General features: G+C 38.2%; 1 long non-coding RNA gene across 1 annotated transcript; it reads right to left on the reverse strand.

Moving 5' to 3' along the window:
• Window positions 1-8,027: 8,027 nt before the first annotated feature.
• Window positions 8,028-17,519, reverse strand: LOC107052185. Its single transcript, XR_001464465.4, has 2 exons — window positions 17,446-17,519; window positions 8,028-13,149 (listed from the first exon to the last, which is right to left on the reverse strand). It is a non-coding gene; the product is annotated as an uncharacterized LOC107052185 (long non-coding RNA).
• Between the last annotated feature and the right edge of the window lie 870 nt (window positions 17,520-18,389).

Raw genomic sequence — 18,389 nt, forward strand, 5'->3', positions numbered from 1 at the left:
GGAAGCCAGAACTAATCAGCTTTAGGATCTCTGAATTCCTGTGAAAACAGACCACATGTATTGAGCTTTCCACGATCTCGGTACCCTTCTGACTGTCAGAATGGGCTCTGGGGTGAGAAGACAGCCTGATTTGTGTGTGCCCAACACATGGAAAGGTCTATATGAAATGAAAAGAATGTTTAGGCAGTGCACAACACAGAAGTATTTGCCACAACGGCACCTACTACAAACCTTGGGTGTTACTTTCATGAAAACAGCAACAAAATAAGTTGTATCTGATCTAGCCATCATCAAATAGCACAACATGGGAATGTGGTACCATGCGTGGGACAATTCCAGCTTTAGTTTGTCCTGATTTCTCAGCAGAGCTCATTGTACTGCTCTGGCACGAACTACCTGATATCTCTTGAGATAGTCCAGGGTAACCCAGTGTGGATGGATGCTTCTGAGTGCTCCAGCCTGGACCAGAGCTTCCTGTAAGTGCTTTTACAAACTGCAACCTGATTTTACACCCTTTCCTCCTAGGAAAGTTTTTGTTGAGAGAGGATTTAGCTGTTCTTTTACATTTAATATCCTTATTCACACACCTTTTTCCTGTAGTTCATTGTTATAATTCTCTAGTTCTCATCTTCAAAAATTTTTCTCTAATTAAATGCAACTGTGCTCTCAGTAAAAAGGATATTTCTTCAAGTTGTTCCTTTTAGGTTCCAGTTCAGATCTTAAAAGGATTGCAAATTCAGCCATTCATCCTTCATTAAATGAAACACACCATGCTTTCTAACAAGTTAGTTGTAGCAAACAAAAAACCAATGTACATTGTATTGAAACACATTAACTGAAGTGTACCTGTTGGAAAATATCATGTTTTTTTGATGCTAGAAGTACCACATTCGGTTATTCACCTTACATTTCACCACTTCAAAATGCATTAACAGCAAGAAGAAAAAAAATCAAATTAGGAAGGATGTTTACTAGACCTTTTCTTGTTGATGTTGAAGCTCCTTTTGGTATTGATAACAGGAAGTATATCTTGGTAGCATTTCTAAAAGCTAACTGCACTAAGTAATATAATTGAATGAGATAATAATAGTAATAATACAGAATGATGCCAGAGTAATTAACTGATGCAGAACAGAAACAAGGCATGATATAAATATCATTGGAAGAACTGGATATATATATAGCAGTGTAAATAATCAAATATAGTATAAGAGATGTCTGAAAACAACATGCATAAAACAGAGAAGGTAAAATAGAGCGCAAGAACTATTCAAAGATTAATTCTTCTGAGAAGATCATGATTAGGTTGATGACTGCCAAATGGCATAATCTGTTTCTGAAGGTGAGTGAAGGCAGCAGAGAGAGAAAATTCTGTGCTTGGGTAGAACTGACAGATTCACTCTTTTGTGACAACAAAGGAAATCCATAACCAGACAGTGTTGCAGCATTGGACCTACAGTATTTTTACAAACAGTTTGGATTGGGTAGAGAAATAAGTAAACAAATAACTGCTCTCCAATTACGTCTGATTGATAAACAATGTTAACATTTTCCGTATTCACATCTGTAGTCATTCATTTGTATCTGACACTAGAACACTTTTTTCAGCTTAAGTAGATTTACCCTTTTGAAATCTGAGTGTCATAGAAATTAGACTGATTTTAATTACAGGGCCAGAGTACTTCTTATGTTTTAGATACTGCCAACTCAATAATTCACCTTCCCTTCCCTTCCCTTCCCTTCCCTTCCCTTCCCTTCCCTTCCCTTCCCTTCCCTTCCCTTCCCTTCCCTTCCCTTCCCTTCCCTTCCCTTCCCTTCCCTTCCCTTCCCTTCCCTTCCCTTCCCTTCCCTTCCCTTCCCTTCCCTTCCCTTCCCTTCCCTTCCCTTCCCTTCCCTTCCCTTCCCTTCCCTTCCCTTCCCTTCCCTTCCCTTCCCTTCCCTTCCCTTCCCTTCCCTTCCCTTCCCTTCCCTTCCCTTCCCTTCCCTTCCCTTCCCTTCCCTTCCCTCCCCTCCCCTCCCCTCCCCTCCCCTCCCCTCCCCTCCCCTCCCTTCTCCTCTCCTCTCCTCTCCTCTCCTCTCCTCTCCTCTCCTCTCCTCTCCTCTCCTCTCCTCTCCTCTCCTCTCCTCTCCTCTCCTCTCCTCTCCTCTCCTCTCCTCTCCTCTCCTCTCCTCTCCTCTCCTTTCCCTTTTCCTTTCCAGCCCTCTGATCATCCTCATGTCTCTCCTCTGGACTCATTTCAACAGGTCCATGTCTTTCTTAGACTGGGGATCCAAGAATGCAGTACTGCAGGTGGAGTCTCATGAGAGGAATGCAGAGAGAGAATCACCTTCCTGAACCTACATGTCACTATTCATGTGATGCAGCCTAGGGTATGGTTGGCTTCCTAAGCTGCAAGGATGTTTCCAGCTTATACTGAACTTCTCATCAACCAACACCTCCAAGTCCCTCTTCTCAAAGCTGTTTTCAGTCCACTCATTTCTCAGACTGTGTCTGTGCTTGAGATTGCTCTGATCCAGGCATACTACCTTGAACTCAGCCTTCTTGAACTTCATGGGCTCACCTCTGAAGCCTGTCAAAGATCCACTGGATGGCATCCCTTTCCTCCAGCGTGCACCATGAAATGTTATACACAGAAATCAATATGCTCAGTTAAGAGAATAATAGAAAAAAGTATGTTTATTTTGTGTGATCGTCTCCAAAACCAGAAAATGATAATCTGCTTTTCCAAACTTAAGTTTTCTTTAATCAGTTCCTTTCCAGGCAGTGAGTGACCACTAAATTTCAGTGTTACATTTTGACAGGAAAATGCAAAGGTAGCATGTTTTGTAACTTCTTTTTGCAAGTGAATGATACAAAACAATTTCTATAGTATTACCCAGTGGTAGAAAAACTTTGTCAAAACCATGCTTTGATGAAATGTAAAATTTTTTTTGAAGACAACACTGGAATATTTAAGCAAGTACATACTCTGCTATTCTAAGAAATGCAATTTCTGGCTTGCAGAACTGTGCATCAGAATGAGTATTTCTCATTGTGTCTGATTTATTCGTTGCAGTTAGTTATTAGCCAGATCTACCGAATTTCCTATCAGGATGTCATTCTCTTTTAAAGGCATATGTGTGTTATTGCAACCCTTAATTTATTGATCCTTTACAATATAAAAGCCCTATTCATTGTTTCTTAATAGAAATGTAATCATGCTGACCTATGTCACCTTATTGCTTTTTTTTTTTTGAATGCTTTGAGTGCTATCTTCAATGTAATTATATCATTAATGTTATTAATGACTCACATCAACCTACAGCTTGTAATAGTCTCCTCAAATTTAATAGATTTGTTTCTTATTTCATTTATATGTACAAAAATGACTATAGCAACAATGTCGTTTGTAGATTTGCAGGTAAAAGTATTCTACTGAGTATTCTGTGAGTAACGGGGCTATCAAGGGTTTAAAACATTTCCACTGTTGTTTTGAGGAATGAAACTTATACTTGAGTTTTATAAAAAAGTCTATTTTCCCTATCACACTTCTTTTAATAAGTAAAAGCTAATAACTAGTTGTAGCAAATAACTTAGGAAAACATTGTTTTCACTTAATCTCATTAAAAGATCTTTGGGATCTCCAAGTTCCAGAAAGCAGATTAAAAATTCTTTTACAAATCATATGAGATATTGCTTATTAAAGCACAGATTAATTACTTCTCTGTTGATAAATTACTTCTGACACATGTAATTAAAGCAGAAGATTCAATCATTAACTTCAATCAGTGAGAAAGAACATTTAAAAAGAGCAAATTGCAACACACAAAGGGTAATGTCTTACCAGTACACTGCATTTGTTATGTTTTAAAAGATCTTTTATTTAAAAATGAATCATAATATCTGATTGTTCTTACTTCTGAATTCATAAATCACACACACAAAAAAAAAAATCAAAAAAAAAAAAGGAAGGAAGAAAAAGTGCTTTTGATATTACAATCAAGTTTGATATTATAATCAAGGTATAATATATATATATAGGATACATTTTTCATGGTGTCCCATAAATGCAAACAAGCTGTCATATGATTCTGCTAGCTGTTGTACAGACATGAAGAAAAAGGCAGTCTCTGACTTAAAGAAAGGTTTGTGACACTAATAGCTGCAACTCTGAGTGATTGTATTACAAGGAAAGCGCTTTACTCACTTCACAGAATGGATGAGGCCTCTCAGCCAGGTTAAATTCCCCTCTGATGCAGAAATGCTGCAATTTTCAGTGAAGTAAGTGCTTTAGAATACCTCACTGAAAAATTCTACTGAGGAGAACACAACAGGCTTCTGTTACAAAGTGGTTGGTAGGAGACAACTATATTGTTCTCCCAATCTAGATATCAACTACATTCAATGCTTTGACTCTGCTGAAGCTTGTACAAGATGCTCTGGGTGCAGAACTACACATTTTGCCTTTTGAGCTGCATGATTTTTTCTTAACCCAAACTGCCTGTTTTTTTCCATCCTAATGAACTGTGGAGGAGTCATTACCTTTCAATATAAAAAAAATGCTCTCTAGATTTGTATGTTTTGCATAATTCTTAGCTTATTCTGCCTTACTTAATAGGTTCCTCATGACATTACTGAATATTGCTTGTCCCAACATCAGTCTCTAGGCTACACTGTTTTTTGATAGATATTATCTGGATGTTGTTCCATTGGCTACTACCAAAGGTATTTCAATTCAGTCCAGTAACCCAGCATTTTTTTCAACTCATCTTAGTGTCTGTTTGTCCAGTGTGTGATCAGCTTTCAGACTATAATAAGAACATGTTATACACGCTACATTTGTAATCCACATAACTAATTCTTTAATCACAGATGGATGATAATGAGGTTGCTCAAGTTTTATTTCCCCTTGATAACTGTGCTCAGGGCCATGCCCAGTCAACTTCTAAGTAACTCCAAGGACAGAAAATCCAGAGCAACCCAAGGAAATCTGTGACAGTGCTTGACCAACTCCATTGCAGAGATTGTTTTTCCTTGTACCTAACTGGAATTTCTCTTGTCATAACCTGATTTTATTTTCTCTTCTTCTTCATGTTGAGTGGCCTTGTCCATTGGAGACAGCAATAAATCTGTCTTGAGCCTTCTTTAGGCTGAACAAATCCATTTCTTTCATCCTCTTTTATAATAATCTCCAGTACCTTGATCACCTTTATGATCTCTGTGGGACTTACTCCAGTATATCTGTGTTCTTCTTGTGATGAAAAGCTCAAAACTGAACCCATTGTCTCAGGTATGGTCTCACAGGCACCAAACTGAGAGGAATATTAACTCATTAGTAATTCTGATCTGTTATTCCTCTGCTGTCGGCTATCCATCTACTTTTCAAAAGAAGCCAGTACACACAAGATCTGGGAGCATGCCTCATCTGTGAAGTCTTAGGAAAAAAAAGATGTCAAATAAATATCTCACTCATTACAATATCATCCTTTATTACCTTGTTTTTCACTTTTCTATTTTTATGACTTTCATAAGATTTTCTGCTTTTTGATTTGTTTTGTTTGTTTTTTGTTTTATTATAGGAGAAAACTTCATGCTTAACTAAGGTATCCTACCACATTTTCTTATTTGCTCCTGGTCTCTCAGTAAGATATTTGTTTAAAACCAATCAGCTTTCCTGCGCACCCTTTTTCTGATGGTGCCCAAGTGATTCTATCTAACAGAAATTTAAACAAGCCAAAGTAGACTTTAAGGAAGCCAGAGTCTAAACTGTGCTGCTTACCTTCTCACTCTTCCTCCAAAACCTGAACTCAGCCACATTATGGTCACTGTGACCCAAAGTGCTATCCAGGATTACACTCATTACCAGTCATTCTTCATTTCTGAGCAGCAGTCAAGTAGACCATTGCACTTGACTGGCTGTTCCAGCATTTGCATCAGGAAATAGTCTCCAGAAAAGCATTACAACATTCTGAGTTGCTTGCATGAGGCTGTGCTGTTCTCCCAGTGGATGCCTGGATTGTTGAAATCCACCCTGAAGTTTACAGCCTGCAATGGGATATGCTAGTGCAAGTGCCAAGTGGAAGGAAGTCTGACCAGAGGGTATCTGGTGGCTTCACAAGTCCTTTTCCCCCAAGATTTAACAATCCCAGTGGGTGAGTCCTGTGCTATTGCAGAGGGAAAAAGCCATTGCTCAAGTTGCAATTTCCATTGTCTGTGCAATGAGTGCAGTTTATGATAGATGCCTAACTTCTAAAAGGGCAAAGTTAGGTCAAAAGGATGGCGCATAAAAAGGTGAAGTACTTGCAAAGGATTATAGAGAAAACAGAAAACAAAATGCAACAAATTAAGCATGAGTGGGGTACAGAATTAAGTACAGCTCTGGCTTAATTTATGGAAATGAAGTTACATCCATTTACATAAGAACTGATTATTACCATCACTGTCTAAATAAACCCCAGGTCTTGTATACCTAATGTATCTAAATTTCAAATTCACTCATTTTTTCCTGGCACTTGAAATAGCAATTTAAGCTTTCAGTTTTTTCTGTCCTTCTTAATTCACGATTGCTAAATTCTAATTATATGTTTAATACAAGCAACAGGCCACCGTCTCAACTGAACATGAAGGATTTTTCTTTTCCTTTTTCCCTTTTCCCTTTTCCCTTTTTTTTCCCTTTTCCCTTTTTCCTTTTCCCTTTTTCTTTTTGTTTTTCTTCTTCTTTTTATGTTTTTTTTTTTTATAAGATTTTATCCTTTCCGAATTTCCAGCACAATTCAGCTTGGAGGCTTCCTGAATCAAAATTTGTATTAATTAATTTTATTAATTAATCTATTAATGATCCTTGAAATATGGTTTTTTTTTTTTTTCCATTAATGCCCCTAATAATTTTTTCCAACTTGACTGATCTGGTGGCATCTCCAACAAGCTATGACTGAATGTCATACATTTCATGTAATGTGAAGACATAGGTTCCTCATCTTTGAGTATGACAGGCTTCTCCCAATGATCAATCTTCTCTTTATATTCAGGAGAGAAGCAAGCTTCTCTGTAGGAAAAACAGGCAGGTTGCTTTTTTCAAGACACATTTCTTTTAAACTCCTTACTTGGAAAATAATTAAAATAATTCATAATTTATTATTATTATTATTATTATTATTATTATTATTATTATTGGTAGTAGTAGAAGTACAAGTAGTAGTATTAATAGTAGTGGTAGCAGTAGTAGTAGTATATTTTGATGGGAGGAGGAATGGAAAGAACCTGGGAATAAGGACATACAAAGAATAAAATGTTATCTCCTTCCTTTGCCCTGTGACACTTACCTGGATTTATGAACTTATGCTGGAGTCATAATCATTCCTATTTCCATTTAGCTTTAATTCAGAGTAGAAAGACTTCATTATACTTATTTCAGTTACTGTCAATGGTTTACGGGCTGATTTAGCCCAGTCCTGTGACTAGTGGGGCAGAGGGACCTGCGAATCCGCACCCCGGATAAGGGAAAATGATAGAGAGATGGGCCAAAAACAAAACAGCAGCAATTATCTGAGGAGAAACAAAATAATTTACTACATAAGATATCAGAATGCAAGATAACACACTATAATACAATATAATTCAATATAGTTGGAATTGGAGCTAATAAATAAAATGAGAGAGTATCTGAAAACTGAAGCTCTTACTCTAATGCTGAGGTAAGATGTGTGCTTGGGACAAGAAGAAGGGAAGAGAGCCTGGTGCTGTAACTTTGCCAGGAATTTTATCTCTTCTCGGAACACAAAGTCCTCTGACGTATGTAGTTCTTCTTCTCTTCTGGGACAGGTATCTGGGACTGGAGCATTAACTCTTTAACTTCCGGTGCACTACACAATGTTATGATGTGGAATACTGATAACCAAAAATCATAAAACCATGACAGTTACTCATATAGTTCTCCCAGTGAAAGGTCAAGGGGTTGGAAGTACAGACAGAACTTCTGGCTGAGTACTCTAAATGCAGCTACTGTGCAGGTTCTATGAGATCACATTGTTAGAAAATGTCTTGTGTTATGGTAACTCAAAAACATTATCATTGCCCTGTGATATCTTCATTTCAAGGACTTTCAAAATACCAAAGCAAAATGCGATCTGCTCTGCTCAGTTTCTGCCTTTCAAGATGAGCTCCATAACTTGGTCATGACCACTTATGGAATTATTAGCATAATCTAGACTGCAGTTAAAATGCCAGATTTCACTTGAGAGAACAGCAGCATTATTCACATGCCTTTAAACTGTGGTTCAGAGCAAGAAGCACAGCCAATTTCTGTGTGTGTATATTACAATAGCTACTTGAAAAGCCATTAATCTATATGCAGCTGTCCTCTCCATTTTTTCCACTGTAGGAGGTGTGACATACTGAAGACAGAATAATTTTTAATATCATAAAGGGCAGAAGAGTGCTTTATTGTGTTCATTTTTTATGCTTAGTTTTGATTTTGCCTATATTCAGTGCTCTGAAATTTGCATGAGAGCTAATGTCACTGCTGCTGACCCCGCTCCCTTCCATAAACGTTTCTGGGAATGGTCGAGCTTCTATAGCTATTCAGTATTGACAGCTGAGATTTGTGATTAAACATGCCCTTTTTTAGTTAGATGCTCAGAAAGCTATCTCTGAAGGCAGAAGGCATAAAATATCTGTATTTCTGTACTTCATGGAAAAATACAAAGTACTGTCATCAAAATATGGATAGTGTCTGTGCAGGCAAGTGTGTGTGTATCTGCAGTATGGGTGTATTTGGTACATATAAACAGACGCACTAGCAAAAACAAGGTTTTCATTTCTAATTGTAGTGCTCAACAAGGAATAACAAGATTTTAGGAAAACATTTCAGTTTAAATAGTCATAACAGTTACGTTTTGGTAACGTCAATTAACTCAAAAGCACTATGTAATTCAAAGTTGCTTTATCTAATACAAGAACACAAAAGGTAATATACTCAAGAAAAAGTGCATGAACATAAAAGCAACATTTCTTTGTGAAAACATAAATAAATGAGAAGAGAAAATTAATGAACCTGGCAATTGGTGCACTAAATTAAGTGACACTTGAAAGAGGCCATTGACTATGACTCAGTACCCTTCAAAATACTTCTCTGCTGAAGTGCTACTTTTTCTTGTGAGTTTTAAAATATCATTAACATACAGGAGACTGCAAAAATATTAATGATGGGGAAAATTACAGTATCACAATACTATTGGTGTAGAAATTTCAAGCTCAACTGCAGAGTGATGGAAGAAGGTTATATTATAATTCACCTTGAGTGGTAAGTTGAATGAAGTCTCTATCGTGCTTTGAGTGAAAAGAATAATAAAATCACAGTTGACTTCCTTGAAGAAGACAAAGGATGGTAAATCAAAATAATGTATCAGCAGCAGATGGTTGCAACAGATGACTGAATGAGTACTGTCTTCAATTTTTATGAAATGACTTTTTTTATAAATGTACAGCTTGACAAGAAATTAAATCTCAGAAGAATGCTAAAATGTGTTATATTTTCATTACACAATGTGGGGGGCAATTCTATTTGCCAAACGATTGCTAAAGCAATAATATTATGCAACTGAAACATAATGTATATACTCATTCAAATTCAGGAAAAAAAAACACCCTTTATTTTTGTGAGAATAATTCAGTAGAAATAAAGAAAGAAAGGACAAAGAGTGTGTGGGAATAGTTCAAGAGACCTCTCTCTCTCTGGTATTCTACCAGTGCTATAGAGGCATTTAGGGACCTACTTCCCCTGAATCTGGGGGAGTTAAGCTTCTAAAAGTGGTGAGGCACCTACATACCTCTGCAGATATGTCCCCTCACAGCTGAGTAGGGTGTTCTATATAAAACATTGCACTGATACGTAATGAATGTTTTGACTGATCTTGTCAACACAAATTATAGGCAGTAACAATTGCATGTACTCCTATGGTTACCACGCTGAGGTTGGGATTTCCCAGCTAGATACAAGTGCAAAGATCTCTGACTACACAAGCAGGGAGCCCAATCCATGCTGCAAGCATAAGATAACTGCTCATTATATATCTATAATATAATATTATATATTATATAATTTATATAATATATAATAAAAATAAACCTTGCACATACAGCTACCTATCAGACACCAATAATTCCCTCCAAATATTCCCCCAGCAGTACTGGATGGGCAGTTTCTCCCAAGGGAAAGGTACCAAAGGCCTTCACCTCCCTCTGAGCAAGAACAACAGTGTTCGATTTTTATGTTCCTGTAGTAGTGTGTCATAATGATGCCTTCGGTTTGCATAAAAGCATAAAGTGTTTCTACTCATACAGCTCTATATCCAAATATGGTGGCCTCACTGAGAGCTTCTCCATGACTTTCAAAATAAATATGCATTGTGGACTTCTCAGATTTCTGAAATATTGGTATTCCAGGGGAAAACCAGCTTGCTCAGGATAAATCCACACAAGGGATAATGCTAAAAATGTGACAGTGAAGATGGTCATAGAACTGCTTGAGACCAAGGCTGGAATCTCTTCAGTCTACTGAAACAGACATAGAAAAGGATGCCATAAATCTGTTCAAACAAGTCAGGAAGGGGAGGAACTTTATTCATGGACACAAGTTAATCTAAGAAATTGTGCTCATTATTAGCTAGGAAAGATCCTTTGTTACAGAGTATTAAATTTAACACTAAGTCTCTAAGAACAAGCAGGCTTACCAGCTCTCCAATCGCTTTCATGGATAAAGCAAACCAGGTGTCAAAAGTTTACTGTTGGAGCAGGCATCTGCTCATAACGATTGGTGCCTGAAAACTGTATTCAGTGTGCCCCTGGCTGAAAGAAGGCACTAACTAGATTTAGTGCAAGAATGATCTGTGCCTTTTCAAAGGCAGTAGAATGAATTACTGGGACAACTCATTAGCTACTGTAGGGTGTTTTCATTAATGGAAGACTTGAAAGTAATACAGGACAACTTTCTAAAAACAAGCATTACCTCAAGCAAGTGCTCTGGGCTTAATTCAGGAGTTACTAATTAAAAATCTGAGTCACAGATGAAGGACAGAGAATACAAATGTGGATACAAGGATATGACAACCAGGAGGGGCACAGCCACCTGGGTTCATACTTCAGGATCTCTTCTTTCTAGAATGAACCATGTGAACAGATGACTACTGTTGAGATGCCTCCCATGGGCAGATTCATCATTTCAGCTTCTTGATTCTTGATTTCCGGACATTTAGATTTTTAAATCTACTGCTTCACCTGACCTCTCTGATGACCGAAATCCTGAAATTGTATTGAAGTGAGCAATAACATTGATGGTAAAGATAGAAGTAAATACACTATAGCTTTCCCTGCCCCTCCAAATGCTAAGCAGTTGCCATGTGTTAGCAGCTGGATTGTAACAGTTTCAGATCAAGAGATGTCTGTTCAACCAGATGTTTGCAACGTCCTTTGGGAGCACTGGGGTGAAAAATGTGGTGTAATCATCAGCTTTTATAAATAGCTGTGGGCTTGAAGAGGCTCACAGGCTTCACACAGTGTGTGCAGCATTCACAAAAATCTGGCTTAGAATTTACTGTGGGAGTAGAACAAGTCTAAAAGCAGACTGCCTCCCTAATAGCTCTTGTAAGAGCAATGGCTTTAAACTATAAGAGGGCATATTAGGCTAGAGATTAGGAAGAAATTCTTCACTGTGAGGGTGGTGGGACATTGGAACAGGTTTCCCAGAGATGTTGTGGATGCCACCTCCATGGAAGAAATCCAAGCCAGGTTGGATGGGTCTGTGAGCAGCCTCATCAAGAAGGGGGTGTCCCTACCTGTAGCAGGGAGGCTGGAATGAAAAGATTTTAAAGGTCCTTTACAACCCAAACCGTTCTATGATTCTATTCTATGATTTATCCCTTCCTGTCACACAGCTTTCACAGGATAACACTATGTAGGAAAACTCATTAGGTTCTCTTCTGCCCTATCTGGGTCCTATCCAATTTTCTGGGAAAGGATTCCTCCCACCATCATTTAGTGGTTTAGATTGTTACAGAAATAATATGGATTTACAGAAGATGGCATTCCAGAAAAGAATGGTATATAAAAAAAACAAATTAAAGAAAATAGTTTTCTGCACTGAAGAATGTCAGACCATATCTAATTTTTTGGTAATTCGAGGGTCTCTTCTCTGAAACAAACATCAATCAGATGTAATTTCCTGTGGCATATATGAGGGTTGATTTTGTTGAAAGGGGATCCGCACTTTGAACAGAAAAGCAAAAGCTTAAACACCATCATCAGCACCAGCCAGTCACAACATGAGCACTTTAATGTTGACTGGTGCTCCTCTGGGAGTTGTTATGACTCCTATGTTCCCTTGATAAATTCTGTTCTCTGAGATGTTCCCAGGGCTTGTGTACATTCTGTCTGTGGCAGCACTGATAGCAAAGTCACATTCCTTGACTGTGAAAAACAAGAAATACACTGCATTGTACCATGAGATTTGTCTGGCTTTGCATGGGAGAGCCCAGGAAGAGGACATGACGTGGCCTTTAGCATAGACTTCTGCTTATAAGAACATCTCTTCAGTTGTACATGCAAGAGACACACAGCTTCTTTCAGGTAGAACATCAACTTGACTTGCAAGCTTTTCCCTCACAACCTAGGTGCAGCGACCAATAAATTACTCTTTATGTTCTTGGGGTCTCAGGGCCTCTCCTGGAACTATTATTGCTGTCCACATGGATAACTGGCAAGGCGGGCTTGTTGGCTGAGTGTTGGATAAACTGTCAGTCTCTTCACAAAATAACGGATATGGATACCCATGAAGAAACAAGTCTCCTGTGATTGCACATCTGAATGGCAGATAACCGTGCTTTAATCTCTCTCACCTGTCTCTTCCTCTTAGTGTGCATGCTTGGTTCATGTTTGATAAAACCTGAAGACTCCTGTGATGGAGACTCTTCTTCCTGTCATCTCCCACAGAACTGAGCCTGTTCCTACCAGTCTACCGGTGGAAGAGGTTCTGTTGCCATGTCTCATGTTTCCAGCCATCTCCACCTCTGACATCCAGTCCTCAATTCAGTATAGCCTCTTGCTGTCCCTGCGTGTTCGATCTCTTGTCTCTGAAGAGGTTCTGTGCAGTTTCTGGAAGACTTCTACATCTTGTTCTGCAAAAAGTGTGGCATCCATTAGCTAGATAACCATGTTACTGAAAAGGTGAGCACCCAAAGAGTTCAACAAAGGGAAATAATAAGATCTGCACTCAGGGAGCAGTAACCTGGGTACCAGGGAACCTTTGGCACTCTCAGGCCCTTGTGGCTAGAGGTTATTACAATAGTTGAAAGAACATTTTTTTTTTTAAACCAAATCACCACCAGCAATAACAACAAAACTAAAAATCACCAAACCAGTGTAAAAAAAATAAATAAGTAAACTACAAAATTCCAAAGAAATCAAAGTCAGTTGCAGGGCTGTTCAGTAGATAAAATGATCTGAAAAAAAAAATCAAATATTGCATCAACATTTGATCAAGGTTCCATCTACAATATTCTGTGAACATTTCCACCAACAGGAAAAGACATTCTCTTAATAGTTGCTGTGCCATGGATAACAAACTGACTCAGAAACTTGAATTCTATCCAGAAATGAATAAGATGAGGCAGAAGAGTATCTAAATCAAAAATTAAGATAAGGGTCATTTTCTCCCATGAGGTCATTAAATAGTATCTTTTGGCTTTAGTTTTATGACAACAATTTGAGAACTGGGAAAGATAAATGTTCAGTATATTTATCTTTGGTGTTGCCCTTGTTCTGTTAGATTTCTGGTGGAAGTAAGATCTGCTTTCCCAAACTTTTTTCATCCTTTAATTTAATCCCTTTAAAATATTTTCCTTTTATTACAGTGTCATGATCAATGAACCCTTTTTGTTGTTGTTGATCCTGGTGGTTTCAGACAGCTGTAAACACTGCTGAATGTGAAGTTGTGTCCTGGAGAACCCTCACACAGACTTCTCTGAATCTCAGCCTACTAATCCCAACACAAAGACTTGTTTACAACTTGATCTCCATCATCAGGCAGCCTAATGGCCTTTACTCTCTGCCAGCCTCAAATGGATACACTGTGGTTTATAACAGCAGTAACTTTAAAAAGTCATAACTAATTTTAAAAGTCCCACTGCATTATTCTTTACAGAACTGTGTTTCACTGTAATGAGGTATAGAGTGAAGAAATAAAATTATACAAAATTTGCCCATATTGTAAGAACAAAGAAGGTAACAACATACATACTTACAAAACACTGTGGGATTTGGCACTTGGTGCTTATTGCTCTTTTACATACAGGGGAAGTTGCCACTGTGTTCCCATCACCAAGCAGAGTTGTTGATAAAAAATGACAGCAGTTTTGTACAATATTTCCTACTGACTAATGCAAAATATTCAGGTTCTTTTTTTTTTTCTCACAGTTATCTATCAATTAATAATTAATTGACTTATAGTTTCTCGTATTTCCTTTCTTTACATTTTTGAAGAAACTGTTTGACCTTAAGTCCTGTAGCAATTCATCAGCACTTCTCCTGTTCTCAGCAAGTGACAGTCCTGATTGCAATTTTCCAAAGGTCATAGTAAGAAAGTAGTATTCAGGCACAGCAGGATTATATGGCCAGCTAACCACATCAGGGCTAATGACTTCCTTACAAATGTCATGTTAAATTGATTATATTTAAAACACTACCATATTTCAACACAGTGATGATCAAAGTATGTAAACTAACAGGAAACCCAGTCTTGTGGGCCATTTTTCATACAGGGTCAAGCATAGACTGTCCTTGATCCCATATAAGATCCTGCCTGCCTAACTTAATAAAAGGAACAGATCTTTTATGATGAATATTTAATCTCATAGTAATAATACAAGAGTGCATTTCTTGCTGAGAAGCACCTGGAAGCTGGGCCACATCTTCATTTTTAGTTTGTTTTTATTTTAGGTTAAGATAGTAATGCTAGGTGAGACGAGTCTGTTTTTTCTCCTCTTTTTTATTCTAGTTGTATCTTCCTGATGACTTCCAAGACTAACAGTAAATGTTTCTGAGAATCTGTTTTCAGGAAGGCGGTGACAAATTACAAACACCATCTAATTTGACTTCACAGACAGGAATGTCTTGGGTGTGAGAATTAGTGTCAAATTCAGACTGTTCCAGACTTCAGAGTTACCTTTAAACAGGGGTGAAAAACAGAGCAGTGCAGATTGGAGGCAGCTGGCAAAAAACTCTGAGCTGCTGCATTATCTTTTTATGCACTGCTTTACCAGAAGTAAAATTAATAATTTAGAGTATCAGCAGAACGTAGAGAAGATCCTGGCCTTGGCATAAGAAGAGCAATTCAAACAAAACTGTCTGGAGATCTGTTCACATCTTGTGACAGCAGAACTATATTCAGCCATGCTTTCATGTTGATTGAGCTTTCAGTACCTACAGTGAAGACTGGCATGTGACACAGTCACCACTGTAACAGAATTATAAGCTTTCTGCACAATTCACAGAGAGAAGCTTGCACTTGTGGGACATAGGTTATCTCCTGCATCTTTTAAGGTATCTACTTAAAGAAAGGATAAACCATGCTCACTGGGTCTCTGGTGGGTGACACAGGTGCCTAGGTAACATGAACTGCAGCCCTTGTGCAGAGAGTAAGGCAGCTCATCTGAGGGGGCAACTCTAATCAGAACTTCTTTCCAACTCTACTTTGAAATAATGCTTAAAAAAGGTCAGAAATGAGGCAGGCTAAGCACTGAGCCACACAGGAAACCTCGGGGAACTACAAGTGATTTCTGAAATTTAAAAGACAAAAAAATGAAAAAGGCAAATTTTATTTTCAGATTCTCTTCTAAGGACAACACTCTAATGTATTTTTATTGTATCTGAAGAAATCCTAGCTTCTCTCAGTCCTACCAGGGCAAGATTTTAAGGACTGTGCTAATGACCATCTCATCGCTACAGGAGTTATGTAGAAGATTCAAATGCAGCAAAATCATAGAGGTCACCGAATCTTTTAGCCACATTCAGAGAAATCACAGATTGTCTTTTCCATCAAATTTGAAAGCTTGTAAACACATTCTGCAGACTCTAAATATCTACAGATACTGAAAGAGAACTAATGTTTCCACTCTCTCTTTTGATGTATTTTTTTTTCCAAACTTACTGCAGCACATGTCATTTGCTATTAAATTCAGTCAGTAATACAGATGCAGACAGCAGTCATAACATCTTTACTGGACATTGTTTCATTTCTGCATTGTCCTTTGCTCATTTGCTCTGTAGTCTAGAAGTCAATGTGTTGAGCTGCAGCCTTCTCTCTGGAAAAAAATTGGTGAATGCATGTTATGTTGAAAGCTTCTGAGAGAGCTTCCCTTGCATACTGTACTATGCCTGCACACCAAGGACAGAACCTAAGATCAGGAGCATTCTCTTCATGGCTAAGTGATTTCACCTCTTAACGCACTTGCCAAATAAAGACAAAGCCAATAAAATTAGCAGAATTCAAAAATTTCCAAATAACTTTTGAAAGGTTAACAATAATACAATTCAGGAGCAAAGCAGGTCCAGAGGAAGGCAACAAAAATGACCAGAGGACTGCAGCACCTTCCCTGTGAAGAAAGGCTGAGGGAGCTGGTGTTGTTTAGCCAGGAGGGGACAAGGCTCTGGGGAAACTTCACTGCATAATCTGAATACATAGGAGAGCTTATAAGAAAGATATTTTTACTAGGGCCTGAAGTAGGGCAAGAAGTAGTGGTTTTAAATTGAAAATGTGTAGATATACGTTGTAAATAAAGAAGAAAATCTTTACACTGAGGCTGGAAAGGCACTGGTACACTTCACCTGGAGAAGGTTCTGGATGCTCCATCAGTGGAAGTATCCCAAGTCAGATTGGATGGGGATTTGAGCAAACAGACAAAGTGAAAAATGCCCCTGTTCATAGCAGGAGGTTGGACAAGATAACCTTTAAATGCATACAGTTCCATAAATCTATTATAAGTTTTGGGAAATCTATCTACCACACAGAGAAACATTGCTGCTTTCAGCCTGTGCTAGCAGACATACATAGTGCCAATGAATGCACTGTAAATAACGTCAAACAACAGAGTAGCAATCAATGTACAGCAAAGGAAAATAACAGAGCATACAACTAGATATTATTTGCAATAGGCTGAAAGCAGGCATAAGATGGAACATTCCAAGAATAAATACCACTTTGACTGACTGTTGGACTTGGAGTAGTCCAAGCAAACATAATTCTAAAGCATGTCTGATATAATTGCCATTTATTGTCACTGTGTTGAAAGAATATACTATCCCTACAAAATCTTCCTGTACATAGATGGATTCATCAACTGTCATTTAATGAATTGGCAAATTATGATGAGAAGTGCTTAGTGATCCCAACAAACCCACCCATTTCTCTAGCCTACCTTTCAGGCAAGCAGCTCAGAGTGCAGCAGGAAGAGTGTAGTTACAGATAATGGAAACAGACTGGAGTAACAAGGCAGAAGCATGGCTAAATAGCTTCTTAAATGAGATTGGAAGAGTGGGAGGGAGGATGTGTGGTAAAGGTCATCTCAGAGACAGTGCATAGCAGAGTGGAGGGTAGGAATGAGTGGCTCTTGAAAGTTAGGACAAAGAGTAAGAAAGAAGATTTTGCCTCACAGGCTGAGTGGAAATTAACTCTGATGGTACCAGTGTAATTTGCTTTCAAATCGCCATCAATGATTTTCTTTCTTTTTCCTCTAACTTGTTATTCTTTCTATAATCTATGAAGCTATGCTCTGTTTACTTTCACAACCAAATGAAATACAACATTCTTGTTCAGTATTCTAACTTGAGATCTTCATGGTCACATGAAGCAGTAGACTGTTTCATTAGCCAAGAAAAAAATCAGTCACAGTTGATGAAATTAAATGTACTCTTCTATGTCAAATGCCAAGTCTAGGAAGAATCTTTCAGAAGGGAAAAACCTGGGTCAGAAGGGGAAAAAGCTCAGACTTTGGCTCCTAGGCTTTCTGAACATGCCTTGCTGACGTGCAGAACCTCCTCTCACTAGTCTTGTGGTAAGATTTATCTCCGATTCAAAGATTCCTGTAATTATAAAAAGAGTTTGTCACATCCCAGGGGTGAGTAACCTCCCTCCAAATGTCTTCTGCAACTGGAAGGAGTCTTGCTGTGGAGATTCCTGTCACTTACCATAAATTACAGAAGGAACCACAAACTCCTTCCTTGAAGATATTTGAAACCAAGCAGAGCATGGGCCTGAGCAACCTGAAGTAGGTGACCGTGCTTGAGTAGGGGGATGAACTAAAAGATCTCAAGAGGTATTTTTCACCTCAACCACTGTGTGATCCCGTGAATCTCAAGAATC

The sequence above is a fragment of the Gallus gallus genome, chromosome 1 (genome assembly GCF_016699485.2).
Source record: "Gallus gallus isolate bGalGal1 chromosome 1, bGalGal1.mat.broiler.GRCg7b, whole genome shotgun sequence".
Taxonomy (NCBI): domain Eukaryota; kingdom Metazoa; phylum Chordata; class Aves; order Galliformes; family Phasianidae; genus Gallus; species Gallus gallus.